The sequence below is a fragment of the Tupaia chinensis genome, unplaced genomic scaffold (genome assembly GCF_000334495.1).
Source record: "Tupaia chinensis unplaced genomic scaffold, TupChi_1.0 Scaffold139943_1, whole genome shotgun sequence".
Lineage (NCBI taxonomy): Eukaryota > Metazoa > Chordata > Mammalia > Scandentia > Tupaiidae > Tupaia > Tupaia belangeri.
In genome coordinates, this window is record NW_006199822.1 from 2,807,913 (window position 1) to 2,824,528 (window position 16,616).

A 16,616-nucleotide genomic window follows, 5' to 3' on the forward strand; every position below is an offset into this window, starting at 1 on the left:
TTTTTTTTTAGGGCTGAATAGTATTCCATTGAGTATATTTGCCACAGTTTTTCTTTTTCTTTCCTTTTTTTTTGGAGAGGTTTTTGCTATAGGGCGCATGTGCTCGCCAGACAGAGAGAGACAGAGAGACAGAAAGCGAGAAATCACCCCCCAGGGGGGGATGGCCATGCCGCAATCCCTTCTCCTCCATTCTTCTCTCGGGATCTTGGGCATGCACAAGCGCCTGGCGTGAGTTTAAGCCACCGGGTCCAGGATGCAAACCGCGGTCGACTACGTGGGAGTCCAGCGACATAGCCATTACGCTAACTGCTGATCCCTAGTCACTGTGTTTCTTTTGATGGAGACATATTTCCTGCTTTATTAGGACCTGAGGTTCTTCTACTTCTAACCACTGGGAGATGTGTTCCCTTTGGAATACATTTTAAGAGAACGTTTTCTCGAATAGGAGCAAGTGTGTTTCCTTTTTGCAGTGGACTGAAAACTGCCAAAGTCTCTCTTCTGTTTGTGTTTAGCAATGTGATCCAAGGAGGAGTATTCCCTTTGGGTGTACAAAGAAAAGTATCTCCTTTTTCTTAGGTGGTTCAGTAAAAGGGAGGATCCCAGAAAGTCTTAAAATACTAGAATATTTTAAGACTGTAATTCTAGACATCTAAACCACCAGGTATGGTGTAGATAAAGGAAGTGAGGACCAAATAAGTGGGAAGAAAATGATAAGGAAAATAAAGTTGTGTGCGGTGCATGATTTTGCCAAGGGTCTGAGGTTGGAAGTGGGGTGGCTGCAGAGCTGAGGGCGTTCCTGTGTGGCAAGGAGAAGTGAGAAATTTACAAATGAAAGAGAAGAGAAGTAAAAAAAATCCTACTTTGCTGACGGAGATAGGGGTCTCTGGTTTGGTGGTCTCGGGGCTAGAGCTGGGTCGAGGAGCCCTGCATCAGTATCCCTTATGCCAGGGGTCTGAAATTGGAAGTGGGGTGGCTGCAGAGCTGAGGGCATTCCTTGCTGACAGAGATAGATGTCTCTGGCTTGGGGGTCCTGGGGCTGGAGCTGGGTCGGGGAGCCCTGCCTCAGAATCCCTTACGCCAGGGGTCTGAAGTTGGAAGTCCCTATTATAATTTTTGTTACCATTGTCAGAAACAAAATAGTATGAGGCAGAATAAAATGAAAGTTTTACTTCTGTAGTACGGATAATCAGTTGTAAAACTTTTCTGATGAAAAAAATGTTGAAGTCTGGAGGAACTTGGGATGTCTTCTATGTGCTGTAGACTTTTAAGCAAACTGCAAAGGATGACAGGATTTGAATAAACAGACAGGAATGCTGTGTTACTATGGCATGTTTACACATTTGGAAATTCTTTGATACTTCTTCCATAAAAGCAGAGTCTAATACTCCTTCCTTTGAATGTGTATTTGCTTGATACGTTGATTTTAATGAGTGGGATATGGTGGAAGTGAGATGGGTGAATTCTGATACTAGATGAGAAAATGTGATATAGTTTGTCTGTCACTCTGCCAACCATCCACCTACCTACCTGCCTATATCTATCTATTGAATTATGATTGTTTGATCTACCTATCTACCTTCCTAAATATGTCTATTGATTGAGCAAGCACTTGATCTATCTACCTACTTAGATAGATCTGTCATCTTTCCACCTATCTACCTATCATCTATCTATCGAGCATCTATTAATATCTATCTACCCATTTATCTGCCTTTAGAGCCTAACCTACTTTGTATAAAGTCAGGCTACCCCAAAGTTGCCATGGGACCATGGCGGGGGGGCACCTAGAGTTAGAGATACATGCCTAACAGGACCATGGTGGGCCGGGGGCACCTAGAGTTAGAGATACATGCCTAAGGAACCACAGCTGCTCCATTCTCAGCTGTTTGTGTCTTCTCAGCCATGGGATACATGAATTAGTCTTTATGTAATTCCAGTCTCAGTCACCATCTGACAGTAACTGTGTGAGAGACTTTGAGCAAGAACTGCCTAGCTGAGTCCAGTTGACTGCTGGAACCATGAGAGAGAGCGATAAAATGTTGTGTTAAGCCATTAAATTTTGGAGCAATTTATTTCTCAGCCATAATAACAATAACCAAAGATATTAGAATACTCAAAAACCAAAGTGAATTTACAAATTAAATAAAAAAACTACAAAGTCAGTAATATTAAGTTTAAATAGGCGAATTAATATTGATGGATGATGCTTTGCAGTAGCCGAATTGATGGATATGTCATTAAAGGTGGTTGCTACAGTGCAAGCTTTTGGCAGGTTGATGCACACAAGCCGTGTGATAACTCAACTTGCCCACCTCTGTTCTATGCCACCTACCAAGAAAGTGTTGCTTATACAACTCACAGCAACATCTGGACTTTACAGAGGGCTGACATGGCAGCATTGCGTTCTGTTCTTTGCACATCAACCTGTCACAATGATGTTCTCCCTGATGTCAGTATGATCTCAAGTACAGACACGAATCCAGGCCCTGACAGAGAGTGTTGGCATTTAATTATAAGAGGTCATCTAACAAACTCAGATTTCAAAGCATGTTTATTTCTTTTTATATTAACATGAAAATACAAAATTAGAAAATTCCTGTAGGGAAGTATTTACTACATGGAAGGAATTAGAGAGTTTGGCTGGACTAGAATGGAATAAAGTGTTCTCCAGGAAGTTCTGAGCAAAAAGTTTAGCTGAAATTGGGGTCAGACTGTGGTGTGGTGTTATCTCAACTGGGCATACATGAGAAAATTCTAGATTCCCATACCAGGACATGCCTGGGCATGCTGGGCCCATGTATGTGCCATGATCTGGGCTGGCTGAGGAGCACAGGGTAGAGACCCTGCTGGGGCTTCCTCTCCTCTCTGTTATGGAAGAGATAAATAAATAAACTTTAAAAATAGTTTGAGTGGAATGGGGTTGTATTATGAATGACCTTGAAAGCCAGAATCTGAGTCTATACTATTAACGTGCAGTCATGATTGATTCTTGAGTAAAGGAGTAAGAGAACAAAAGATCTGTTACAGCATCCACCTCACAGTTGTGCATATATGAACTCAACAAAGGTGAGGCTGCAGTCACCTGCTTACAGCCTTTTCTACTGTGGTAATCCTAGCACTTGAACAAATCAATATTCACCAAGTTTTTACTGAATATGTGCTACTCTACTGGGCCCTTTGAAAAATACAGTATAGATTGTGAATTGAATTTAGTTTCAGGACTCAGGGATTTATGATGTTCTTCCTTCCACTGCCTGCCACTGATAAATGATAGAACCTTGGTCAACCCATTCATGTTCCAGCACCTCAGAGCCTTCATTTATCAAACAGGGATAATGATAAATACATTCTACCCATGCTGTAAATATTAAATATTAAATATATATGTGTATTAAATCTTCAAGATGCTTTAAGCCTTCACAGAATAGAATGAGTTTATACTATAAACTTTATATCTTTAGTGTCAAATAATACTTAGAGCATTTAAACTGTTGCAAAAAGAGACAGTGCTGTTTCTCTTTTTCTGCAAAAATAAGTCTGTGACAGCAATAATAGAAATTTTGAAAATGAACAAAACTTTTCAGAATTCCACACATTTCAAATATTATCATTTATTTTCTATATTTTTTGCTAATTCATTACATAAATACATTTTAAATGCATCATACTGACGTATTGTATCTTTCCATGTAAATAGCATTTTTACGTCATTCAGTACTACACGTCATTATAATTTATAATAGTTCATCAAGTTGATATAACACAAGTGACTTAAGCAGTCTCTATATTGTTTGAAGCAGGTATGAAGGGACTTCAAAATTTTATGGTAAAATAAGATTAAATTATGAGTTTATTTTGATGCAAAAAATGAAAATCCATACAGTTATATTAAAAATACACATTTTCCCTAAACTTTTTAAGCTCCCCTATATGTGTAACATGCTTCTTCCCTTGCTTTCATCCTTCCCTTCCTTCCTTCATGAAAGATTAAAAGAAGGTAGATTACGAAGTACCAGGAATGAAATTACTGAGGTAAAGAGAACATATACATATATGTATGTATGTATTTTATTTATTTATTTATTTTTTGCCATAGAACATGTGAGCTTGCCAGAGAAGGACAAAGAGAGACACAGAGCGTGAAAGTGAGAAATCTTCTCCCCTTCTAATGGCCAGGCTGCAATCCATTCTCTCCATAATCTTACATTCTCTTTCTGGGATTTTGGGCAGGTATGCACGCATGCCTGGCATGATGTTCAAGCTACTGGGTCTGGGACTTGAACCATCGTCAGCCATGTGGGAGACCAGTATCTTAAACATCATGCCACCTGCTGGCCCTGAAAGTGTAAATTTTTAAGAAATCATTTATTGAGCTCTCTGTTTCTCTGACTTTGGAGGCCATTAAGTGCTTTAGAAAAGCTAAACTTCAGAGTGTGACTGAAAATTAGCACAGATGGGATTCAATTCTTAAAGTCTGTCACTGAAATTCCTTATAACTGATACTTGGTTTTCTTCATCCTCATGTCATGGAAGAAAGTAGGAGGTTGCTTTCCACGTCTACTCTGAAGAGTCTTTGGAGGAGTATTACTTGTATAACTAGCAGGCTACTGTGAACATAAGGGTTTGTTGAGTAAGTTAAGCAGAGGAATGACTTAATCCGCCCTGACGGAGGTATGCCTTAGAGCCAAGTACAGTCTTAGCCCCTTACTGATGTCAGGTGGACATGAGTTTGAGAAAATATTCAGTTCCAGTCAAACAAGGCTGAGCTTATGTACTAATTTGCAGGTGGTTCTCCAATTTAGGAATGACTTGGGGATTATCTGCTTCCTTGCATTAATCATCTAGGGACAGCTGCTAGAAGCACAGTAGTTGAACTGGGGATGCCAGTCCTTTTGGAGAACAAATAAACAAGGCCACTGGCTGCCAGGGAATAAATTTAGCTAGAGCATTATCATCTCACTGCTCCAAACTTTTTTTTTTCAAGTTTATTCCCTTATTTTTTCCATGAATGAGACAGAAAGACACATACCAAAATACAGTACTCCCAAATACAGGGTCTTGATGCTGTGTGCATCCTCAGCTTCTTCCCCCCCCCAGATTATGGGCACACACGTGCCCAGTGTACTCAGGGAGGCCTCTAGGCATGAACTCAGAACCTTCCTATGTGGGTTAGCCCCATCGAGTGTGTTTTACTGCTGCACCACCATCTGCCCCCCTAAACTCCTTTTTTTTTAATAGGCACATTCTTGAAGATTAGGAGCTATCCTCTGGGTCTCATAAAGTCTGAAACTTGATAGTCTCAAGTCCCTGAACTCTGTCACACAGACCTCTGAACTGTCATCAGGGAATTGAAACAAGATCACGAGGCAGCCAATTTTCTTCTGCTTGCTGTGATTCTGGTACTGATTGAACTGTTTTGTAAACGGTATAAATATTAACTTTGCTTGTTATGTGCCAAGTATGACTTAGGTAATAATGAAACAGGAATGACAGTAGCTGAAATCTAGGTTTAGTCAGGTAAATGATAAAAGGATTTCAGTTTTGTTATTTGCTTTTGACGGGCATATGGTAATGTCTGCCTCCAGGAAGAAGCAGACAGGCACATCAGTTCTCAAAAGTACATTGATTCTCAACCTTGGCTGACTTCAGAATATCCCAAATACAGAAAACTAAGCCCTACCTACATCAATTGAATTTGAAATTTCTGTGCGTACATGGAGTAGGGGTGGAGGGACTTATGAAAGTTTAACTACTAAACCAGTTGAGGACCACTGTTCTCAAGTGTCTCAGGTGTGGACTTGAGTAAAGTTAATACTGATTGTCACCTACATGTGTATATTTTTGTTTAATGTCATCAACATTATTGTTATTCCCAGAAACCCTCCCCTTGTATTCTCAGCACTAGCTCCTTATGTGCAGTGCTCAATGTTTATTTCTCCTAAAGTTTCTCCCAAACCACAATGTAAATTTGGACAGTCATAACCTATAATCTCATCTGCAGTACTAGGTGTGGTATCACAAAAATTCTGTTACCAAAATTTAGTTACCACAAGAATTCTGACTCCTCTTGGATAAGGGAAAAAGCACAGGCTTTGTCAAAGATGGGGCCAAATGTGGACTTTCCATCACTCAGAGAGCTGGAGGGCTCCGGAGAAAGCTCATGAGAAAACTTAGAAAATCATAGCTATTGGAATGGGAAGGGCCCTTAGTGACTCTTCATTTCATGGCTGAGAGAATTGAAAACAGAAAGGTTGGCACTTATTTGAGATCACAAACAGCCAGTTCGTGGGATTGCTCAGTTTAAAACTCAGGTCTACCAGTTCCTCTTCTACTGCATAGAAGAAAGAGGACGGGCACTTTGAGAAAAAAACAGAGTGGGCACACTCTCTTTCTTCAACTAGAGTAATTTTGTTGAGATCTGTTTATAAGATGTATTTGTAAGAATAAGAGGCTTTTAGAAAGGGTTGAAAACCATGGTACACTGTAGCAGACAATGGTTCTGGTTCCAACCATCATATTTTTTGCAGGTTATGCTAATGTCACAGAGCTTATTTATAGAGCATTTAGCAGAGAAGATGCCAGTTCTTTTAAACAGACCACACACACACACACCCCTTTGAAGACTCTGAAAATCCTGTTTCTAGAGATCTTTGCTCCCTTTAACTTAGCCCTTTTAACTTTCAAAAGGGCCAAAGATCATTGAGTCATGAGCTTTCTGAAATGTAAGATGTTAACCTTTTTAGGCTTCTGTGTAAGGACAGTGTTCTAAGTTTACAACAACAAAATTTATTTTTTACTGTATGACTTCTTCAAATTTTTAAAAATTATGTATAGAAATGCAAATTTCTTACCACAACTGTTCTGAGAACAAAAATAATTGCAACAGTTTTCTATGTGCTTTTGCAGTTTGCAAATACTATACCATTTAATTCTAACAACAACTCAGATTTGCTAGCCTCATTTTACAAAGTGACCAGGAGCCTGGGTTCTTTGTTTAGGTCGAATATCTAGTGACAGGAAATTTAAACTCACAGTCTTCTGATTCCAAAGCAGAGTCCTTACTCACTAAGACCAAAGTATGCCTCAATCCAAAACAATTATTATAACTACATTTAAAAACATTTGGCTGGGGCATATAAAAACCACTGCATTTTCTTTCTAGATCATCCTCAAATAGAAGGTATTTTATTCCACCCTTGATTTACTTAAATAAATTATCATTATAAATTATTTAGAGAACAATTAAGACTGTCATAAGGCTATGACAAATGGAAGTCATACTCAGGGTATAGTAAAGTGGTAAAGTCCCAGAGATACCGGTGGAGTTATCACTAGCATTTGCTACATTATTTATTCAATATTCTATACACAGTGCTAGGCACTATAGTTATTGAGATAAGTAAGATTGGACTTTTTGCTCAGGAGGAACCCAGTCTATTGGGCAAAATAGACTCATAAACTGACAGTTTCACTATAATATGACAAGTACTCAATTAACAAAATATATACAGTACCTTCTGAACATAGAGATGTGTCAATAAACCTAGCTATGAGCAAGAGATGGCTAGAGAAGACTACTGAAAGGCATGGCTCTTATTTATGTGCTCTATCTGGAAGTAGAGACAGCTAACCGAATAGGGAAGGAGCAAGTGGGAATGGTGTTGAAGGTGAAAGAAATAGCTCCAAGCACAGAAAGGTCTAGAATAGCACAGAGCTGCAAAGAAAGTTGGGAACTAACCCAAACATTGGCCTGTAGGAGGTGAGATGGGAAGAGGGTTGGTCAACTCAAGGGGCCTTATGTGTTATGCTAACGAGTTACTAACTGGTAGATGGGATCATTTTATTTGCTATAATCTATTAAATTTTAAATTATTTGCACCCGGAGACTCTAAGAATCATAAAATAACAAATTACTTGCAATATAATGGCAAAGAATTTTTCAAAGTGTGTCCTTGAAAGCTTCTGCTTCTGGGAAGATGGAGTAGGTGTGCTTTTCTTTATTCCTCCAATAAGTATAACTAAATCCCCAGGATATTATATATGAAATGAATATATGACACTGAAAAATGGAGATATAGGCAGACCAGCTGGATAGCTTGGGTCCAGAGAAGTGGCAGAGTAGTGAGTTCCCTGGGGTTTCTTTTGCCTCATCTGCCCCAGGCTTGGAATCAAAGACCTCAACAATCTGGGAGTGCCAACAGACATAGACAAAAGAAGTCCCAATACAAACCTTCTCTTTCTAGTCAAAAGACCAGGAAATGGATAGCCAACAAGACAAAAAAACCTGTTAGACTATAATCAAGTTACTCCAACTGAGCACCACAGGAAAACTGTGGCCCTAACCCTATCCCAGTAAAGACTATGTGGACAGCCTAGACTTCCACCCTGGAGAGGTGTAATGAGACACTTCAAGGTTCTTATTGGGGTAATACTAAAGAAGTTCAAATGGGGGTAGGATCTTTCATTCCCAGCAGCTGGTAAAGAGTTGCTCCCCACTCCTCACTGAGTCAATAGGGACTGGGTGCTTGGGCTTCCATTCCTATCCTGCAGTAGTGAGGCACCCTCACCTTTCCCCTACGATGGTGTCAGAGGAGGCTCAGTGGAGAGTCAAATCTTTCACCACTGTCAGCAGTAATAACGCCACTCCCATCCAGAGTGTCAACAGAAGCCCATGGAAAGCTGGAGCTCCCATCACCATCCAGCAGTAACGAAAGAGCCTCCTCTTCAATTCTTCCTCCATCTGGCAGTAGTGAGACCCTGTCCCCCTTTCTCATGGTGGAGCAGGGCCAGAAACAGCCAATAACAAAAGGACAAAAAATGTCCAGCAACTCACAACGTAATATGATGCATCTAAGTTTCAGTAGAAAATCACTGTCAGACCAAGATCAGGAAGATCATAACCTGAATGAAAAAGAATAGTACCAGAATGACAGAAATGGCAGAACTTTCTGGTAAAGATCTTAGATAGGGCAGTGTTGAGAATACTTCAATGAAGAGGGACCAGCAGTTGGTGTAATGGCTATGTCGCTGGATTCCCATGTAGTTGACCATGGTTCAAGTCCCAGACCTGATGGCTTAAACTCATGCCGGGCACATGTGTGTGCATGCCCAGGATCCCGAGACGAGAATGGAGGAGGAGGGATTGCAGTGTGGCCATCCCCCCCGGGGAGTGATTTCTCGCTTTCTGTCTTTTTGTTTCTCTGTCTTTCTGGCAAACACGTGTGCCCTATAACAAAAACCTCTCAAGAAAAGAAAAGAAGAGAAGAGGAGAGGAGAGGAGAGACGAGAAGAGAGGAGAAGAGAGAAGAGAACAGAAGAGAAGGGGAGAAGAGAGGAGAGGAGAGGAGAAGAGAGAAGAGAGAAGAGAGAAGAGAGAAGAGAGAAGAGAAAAGGAAAGAATTCTCCAATGAGGACCAGATGGATAGTGGCATGGTGGTTAAAGTGGCTGGATACCACATAGTTGACAGCGTGGCTCAAGTTTTGAGCCACGGGACTGGGTGTGTGTGTATGCATGCCCAAAATCCTGAAAAGAGAATGAAAGAGAAAGGACTGTGGTGCGGCCATCGCCCCTTGGGGAAGGCTTTCTCACCTCTGCCCTCTCCACCCATGAGCAATTACATCATAGTTGACATAAATGAAAACAACAGAAAACCTCCACAAAAAAACATAGTCTCAGCAAAGAAATAGAAGAGATAAGAAAGAATAAAATGAAATTTTAGAACTGAACAATACAGTAACCAAATCAAACTGGCCAAAACAAAAAAGCTCCTTAGATGGACTCAACAGCAGAGCAGAGGGCCAGAGGAAAGAAGCAGTGAACTGGAAGATAGAACAAAAGAAATTACTCAAGCTGGACCATAAAGGAAAAATACTTTTAAAAAACAATGAACAGAGCTTTAGGAATATGTGAGACCTTAACTAAAGCTAGAACATTTGTATCCTTAGAGTCCCTGAAGAAGAGAAGAAAGAGCATAAAGCTAAAAATGTACTAAAAAGTAAAAGCAAAAGACTTTCTAAATTTGGCAAGAGACATAAACCTACAGATTCAAAAAGCTGAGCAAGTCCCCAAAAGGATAAATCTAAAAGGAAAAAACATTCCTGTAAAGATACATCATAACTAGACTGCTGAAAACCAAAAACATGGGGAAAATATCTTGAAATTATCCAGAGAAAAATGATACCTTATCTACAGGGGAAAAAAAACCCCAGTGTGAAATCAGTGAATTTCTTATCAGAAACGATGGAGGCTAGAAGAAGCAGCATGAATATATTTTTTAAATACTAGAAAAGAAAAAGAAAACAAATTTGTCATTTGGAATTCTATATCTGTGGAAACAGTTATTGATAAATTAGATAAATTAGATTTTATCAAAATAAAAACTTTTATTTTATGAAAGATGCTGTTAAGTATATTAACAGACAAGCTACAGAATGGGAAAACATATTTATATACCACATTTCTAACAACTAGTATCAAAAATATATAAATAACTCTCAAGGTTTAAGTAAAAAAGAAAAAGAAAGCCAGCAGCTGAACTAGAACATGAAGAGAAGACATAAAGAGACATTTCTCTAAAGAAGATATACAGATGGCCAAAAAATAAATAAAAAAATAAAAACCTCATGAAAAGATAAATATCATTAAAAATTGGAATGTTTAACCCATTAAAAAATGGAATTTGAAACCACAACAAAATACTCGTATATACCTATTTAAATGTCAACAGCAAATGCTAATGAGCTTGCAGAGAGACTGTGTCATTCATTTATTCCTGGTGAGAAGGCAGAATGGCACAACCTCTTTTTAAAAAGTTTGGCTTAAAGAGAGGGTGGGAGGCCAGCAGATGGCATAATGGTTATGTTGCTGGACTCCCACGTAATCGAATGCAGTTTGAATCCTGGACCCAGTGGCTTGAAACTCACACCAAATATGTGTCTGTGTGTGCCCAAAATCCTGAGAGAAGCTGGAGCAGAAGGGATTGCAGCATGATCATCCTCCCCAGGGGGTTGATTTCTCACTTTCTTTCTCTCTATCTCTCTGGCAAATGCATGGACCCTATAGCAAAAATTTCTCTCTAAAAAAGAAAAAGAAAAAAAGAGAGGGTGGGGCAGGAAGGAAGAGAGTGTGACTATAAAGGTTCAGCATGATGGGTCCTCATGGTTATAGAAATGTTCTGTATCTTGACTGTATCAATATTCAAGACTCGGTTATGGTATTGTACTATAGTTTTGAAAGATGTTACCATTGGGAGAAACTGGGGAACAGTTAAGGAGTATTTCTTCATAATGTTTATTATGACTTCACATGAATCTATCATGACATCAAAATATAATTTAATTAAAACATTTTTATCTTGGGATGCCATTTCTGTGTAATGACAATAGTAATACATGAAAAAATTTCTTTGATTAAATAAATTGGGCAAAACATTGGGATAAACAAAGCTATCCAGGTTTCTTTGATATAGGACTTCTTGGAACCTTTTATTTGCATATATATATATATTTCTTTTTTAGAGGTTTTTGCTATAGGGCACGTGCGCTCGCCAGACAGACAGAGAGAGACAGAGAGACAGAAAGCAAGAAATCATCCCCCAGGGGGGATGGCCACGCCGCAATCCCTTCTCCTCCATTCTCCTCTTGGGATCTTGGGCACGCACGCACACGCGCCTGGTGTGAGTTTAAGTCACCGAGTCTGGGACTCAAACTGCGGTTGACTACGTGGGAGTCCAGTGACACAGCCATTACGCTAACTGCTGGTCCCTATTTGCATATTTTGTTTTAAGTAATGTGACCTAATATAAGAATGCTTTCAGTAAGATGGTGTCTGAAGAAAAATTAATAACTAAAGATCCATCTAAAGAGTATATAATTCCTGACACAAATACTAAATTTATATAATCATTATTATTGTTTCTTTCACTCCTTACCACAAGCCTATCACATTGTATTATTGTACTAATTTTAAAAATAGGGTAAGTGAGACTTAGAAATGTTATATAATTTGAAAAGACCCACACAACTGATGAGGCAGAGCCATGATTAAATCAGATTCAGTTCCCAAATACTGCCATTAATTTTGATGCTCTATTTCTCAAAACATGTGATTTAAAAAAAAAAGTAAAAATTAAAGGTAAGAAAAAAACTAGGAAAATTTTACAGCTGAATCACTTTCAATGGATAACATTTATAATTTTATAAAGAGCCATCCTAAATCAACACTTTAGCTAATATAACAACAGACAAAATATCAACATGCCAATTCATGACAGTGGCCAAAGGATGTTAAGAGTGTTCAAATGCAAGCTTTAATTAAAAAGAAAAAAAAAATACTTTAAATGAGAGACAAGATATTATTTTTGTCTATTTTTTCCAAATTGATGAAATTTTATATTCTCTCAGACAATGGCCACCACAAAATGGGCAGCTGCTATCATCATTACTTGCATAGCTTTGACAGGTGGTTTGCCCTGAAATGATTGTTTATTCTTTGACTTAGTTATATAGTTTCTAGGAATGAAAAGAATTAATTAAAAATTTTAAATGTGGGGCAAGCAGGTGGCATGGAGGTTAAGGTGGCTGCATCCCACATGGCTGACTGCCAGGTTCAAGTCCTGGAACAGGCAACTTGAAAAATCACACCAGGCAGGTGTGTGTGCCCAAAATCCTGAAAGGAGAATGGAGGAGAAGGAGTTGCAGCAAAACCATCCCTCCTGGGGATGCTTTATCACTGTCCCTCTCTCTCTCTCTTTTTCTGGGGAGTGCACATATCATATAACAAATAAATAAACAAATAAAACTAAAATATGAAGCAGACACATATATAAAGGTTACTATTTGAGGATGCTTATCATAACATTATTTATATGGACAAAAATATGAGAAGAAACTTACTATCTGTCAATAGGGTACAATTATTTTTAAATTAGTACAATTTAAAATAGTTTAAAAATTACGGGGTGTTCATATGATTGTAGTTATCAACAATCATCTTTTGAAAACCAATGACATGGTAAAATGCATATAATATGCTTTTAAGGAGACAGAGCAGGAAGATCTCAATTTTATAGTCACACAATGTAGATTTGCAAGCATACAAGAAATGTTGAAGAAAATAAATGAAAATGTCAAGGATATCTGTCTCTGGGCTAAGGATATTGTGAATGCTTTTTTGTAAAGCTATAATTTCCAAAACTGCAACAATAGTAATTCAGCAAAAAATAGCAATAATCTACTTCCTGCAGCTGTTTAAAAGCAAAACTTGTATAATGGAAACACTATAAAGTCCATAGTTTAACCAGTACCTTATAGTTGGAGCCTGGAATACTGCAAAGGAGAGGTGGGAAAACTCCTATTTCAGGGTACTATATTCCCAGGGTCAATCAGGCGAGGGTAGAAAAAGAAGCAGGACATCAGCAGAAATTCCCTCCCATGTGCGGATATTAGTCAGCAGCCAGGATGAAATGTGAGAGGACTCGGATCTGGCTCCCCCCACAGATGCCTCCCCGGCTCCTTCTGTTCATATTACCACTGACAGACTTTGCAATTACACGGACACCAGGTTAAATGTGTGTGCTAAATACCAAATGACTATCGAAAATCTTTTTGCCAATTTGTTGAAAGTAGTAATAATAAAATAAAATAGTATTGACGAAATTACGCGACAGCCAGAGTTGACTATTAGGCATATCACATATTATTTAGATCTTTTAAAGTGGTGAGATGTTCTATTTTTCTATTGGCTATGTTAATTGCCCAGGATATTGAGTGTATAACAGATTATTTAATGATTGAGTACTTAATAGGCATCTCAAACTTACCATGCTCATAGATCTCTTGTTTTTTTTTTCTGCCAAATTTCTTCTCTTCCTAGTTTTCGCCAATCTGGTAGAAGAAGTTACCATTAGCTACCATTGTTCTTGATTCTTCATTTTTGCTTTAGTCAATTCGGACAGCTATATTGCATTCTATAAATCCAGTGGCTGAGAAACAACAGAAATTTATCTCTCACAGTTTGGAGGGTGGAGGTTCAGGATCAGGGGTCCGGCATGGTGGCTCCAGTGAGGGGCCTCTTCTGGGTTGCAGACTGTTGACTTGTTGTATTCTTGTATGGTGGAAACAGAGCTAGTGGGCTCACAGGGGTCCCTGTTACAAGGGCACCAATACCATTCCTAAGGGCTCTGCAGTCTTGACTTAATTACCTCCCAAACACTCCACCTTCTAATACCATCACCTTGGGGGTTAGGATTTCAACATATGAGTGGGGGACGGGGGCATACGTTTTGGAGAAAGCACAACCATTCAGTCCATAACAATTTCCCTAAAAAAAACATTTCTTTCCCCTCCTGCATGAGCTCTGCTCCCAAAATGTATTCTAAATCATCTACTTTTTTCCTCTTTGTGTTATAACTCAGTCATGTCCATGCAAGCGAAATATTCCTGGATGGATACACTTTTCCTTCTAACATGTCTCCCCAGTTCCACTCCTGCCCTTTTATAATCTACTTTCTGCCCTGCAACCTAAATGATCTTTCACAAATGCAGATTATATCACCTTCTAGCCTTTATTTAACGCCTGTTAATGACTTACCACAACACTTAGATTAAAATCTAGACTCCTCCTATTGGCATCAAGGTTCTACCTGATCTGACCCTACCTATCTCTGTACTTTTGCCCTTCCCCACCATGTCCACTTCCAGTCTTCTCAGTGGTCCGTAATGGTGCCAAGTTGACTCCCACTTTGTCCCAGCTCATTCCTCTGTCTGAGCACTTTATCCCAGACCTCTCTGTCGTTTCTGTCTAGCTTAAATTCTATCTCTTCATCAACGATTTGTATTAACTACTAATTTGAAGTTATTTTCTATTGCTTCACGCCATGGAACCAGTCTGTCTTATATCTTATACCCTTAGCATTGTGCCTGGCAGATAAGATATTTATTGAATAAATAGACATATATTTAATCACAGTTAGATTCTCTTATTAATCCATTGAGTAATAAGCCTTCAGAGTACACATATATTCTAACAAGAATTTCCAAACATTTCTGTATTATTTTAGAGACAAAATGTACTAATCCCTAAAAGCAAATAACTGCTTACTTTTAGTAAGTGCTTCTGCTTAGTCATAAGAGGATTCCACTAAATGCTATGAGGTGACAGATGCAGAGGAACCAATGGTGTATAACAGGGCTGGGAGCCTGGCAAGCCCAGGGCAGGGACTAGGAAGACTCTGGAACACGAAGGTTAATGATCTGGTCAGGCAGCTAATGATCTCCAGCAGGACTATGTGTTGAGTGTGCAAAGCACAGCAAAGGGTGATGTCAGAATGGATGATGGCTAAAGAAACAGCTGGCTGTGAGTTGTAAGCTCTAGGCAGTTTAATAGTGGCAAATTGGACTCTGATTCAAAGAGAAATGGCAAGACAGGTAAAGCCCCGAAGTAGTAAGGAATTGGAGTGTGTGATAAGTTATTAAAATGAGAATTCAGACTCAATGAAAGGAAGCTCTCTGTAATTAAAACCAATGCACAGGGCCAGCAGATGGCTTGGTAGTTAAGATGCTGAACTCTCACATGGCTGGCCATGGTTCAAGTTCCAGACTCGGCAGCTTGAAATTCATACTGGGTGCATGTGTGTGCATGCCCAAAATCCCAGGAGGAGGCTAGTGGAGGAGAAGGAATTGTAGCATGGCCATTTGCCCCTGGGGAGTGATTTCTTACTTTCCCTCTCTCTCTCTCTCCAGAGAGCACACATACCCTATGGCAAAAACCCTGAAAAACAAGATGAACACAAAAACAATACACAAGATGGAGCCTGGGTCTGATGATAAAGACAGAAGTCCAGCTTTGTGCCTAAGGTCCCCATCTCAGCTGGATTGCAGCCAGCATGTGTGACTAGAAATAGAGGCTGGGTTAGAAGTCTTTCTGTTCTTCTGCCTAAGGTCTGCCTGGACCATGGAGTTACATTTACAGCTGTGACAGCAGAGGAAGATCACATAGAGAATATAATAATTCACCAAAGACAAGCCTCACCCCTGGGGATTCTGGTGCTATTGGACCGAGCAGCAGGCAAAGCTCCCAAGATTTTTCAAAGTTCCCAGGTGAGTGTAATGTGCAACCCAGACAGAGAATCTTGGCTCCAGAGATGAGGACGGGACTGAATTGCAGAGAGGGGTCAACTGTGTCACTCCTGGTAGGGAGGGATCCCAAGGGGCTCTTTGAAACCAGGTAGAGTCTGAAGAACTTTATTGCTAAATATTGCTTAGTGATTTAAAAAGAAGGCATTGGGATTAGACAGATCTAGATTAAAATATCAGAGTGTCCACTTCCTAAATCCGTAAATGAGAAATGAGATTAATAGGAGTGACTATCTATCTATCTGATGAGGTCTTTGTAAGGATTAAATAAACTTCTGTGTATAAGGTACATAGCCTGGTAACTAGTATGTAATAAAATACTCACTTGTCACCTCCATATCTTAGTACTGATTTTCTTAGCTAAAACTTTTCTTTAAAGATTGCAGTTTTTATTTATTCATTTACTTACTTATTGTTAGAGGGTGCCAGGGAGAGACAGAGAAGAGACAGACAAGAAGATTGTGCCCCCAGTGGGGCACAAT

The 16,616-nt window shown here is 39.3% G+C and overlaps 1 long non-coding RNA gene across 1 annotated transcript in view; it reads right to left on the reverse strand.

Annotated features, from left to right (window-relative positions):
• LOC114004753 (uncharacterized) overlaps positions 1-13,482 on the reverse strand; it is a 40,364-nt gene extending 26,882 nt beyond the window's left edge. Inside the window, exon 1 of the long non-coding RNA XR_003546825.1 lies at positions 13,305-13,482. This is a non-coding gene — a long non-coding RNA (uncharacterized LOC114004753). The remainder of the gene's footprint in view (positions 1-13,304) is intronic.
• Positions 13,483-16,616: the final 3,134 nt, after the last annotated feature.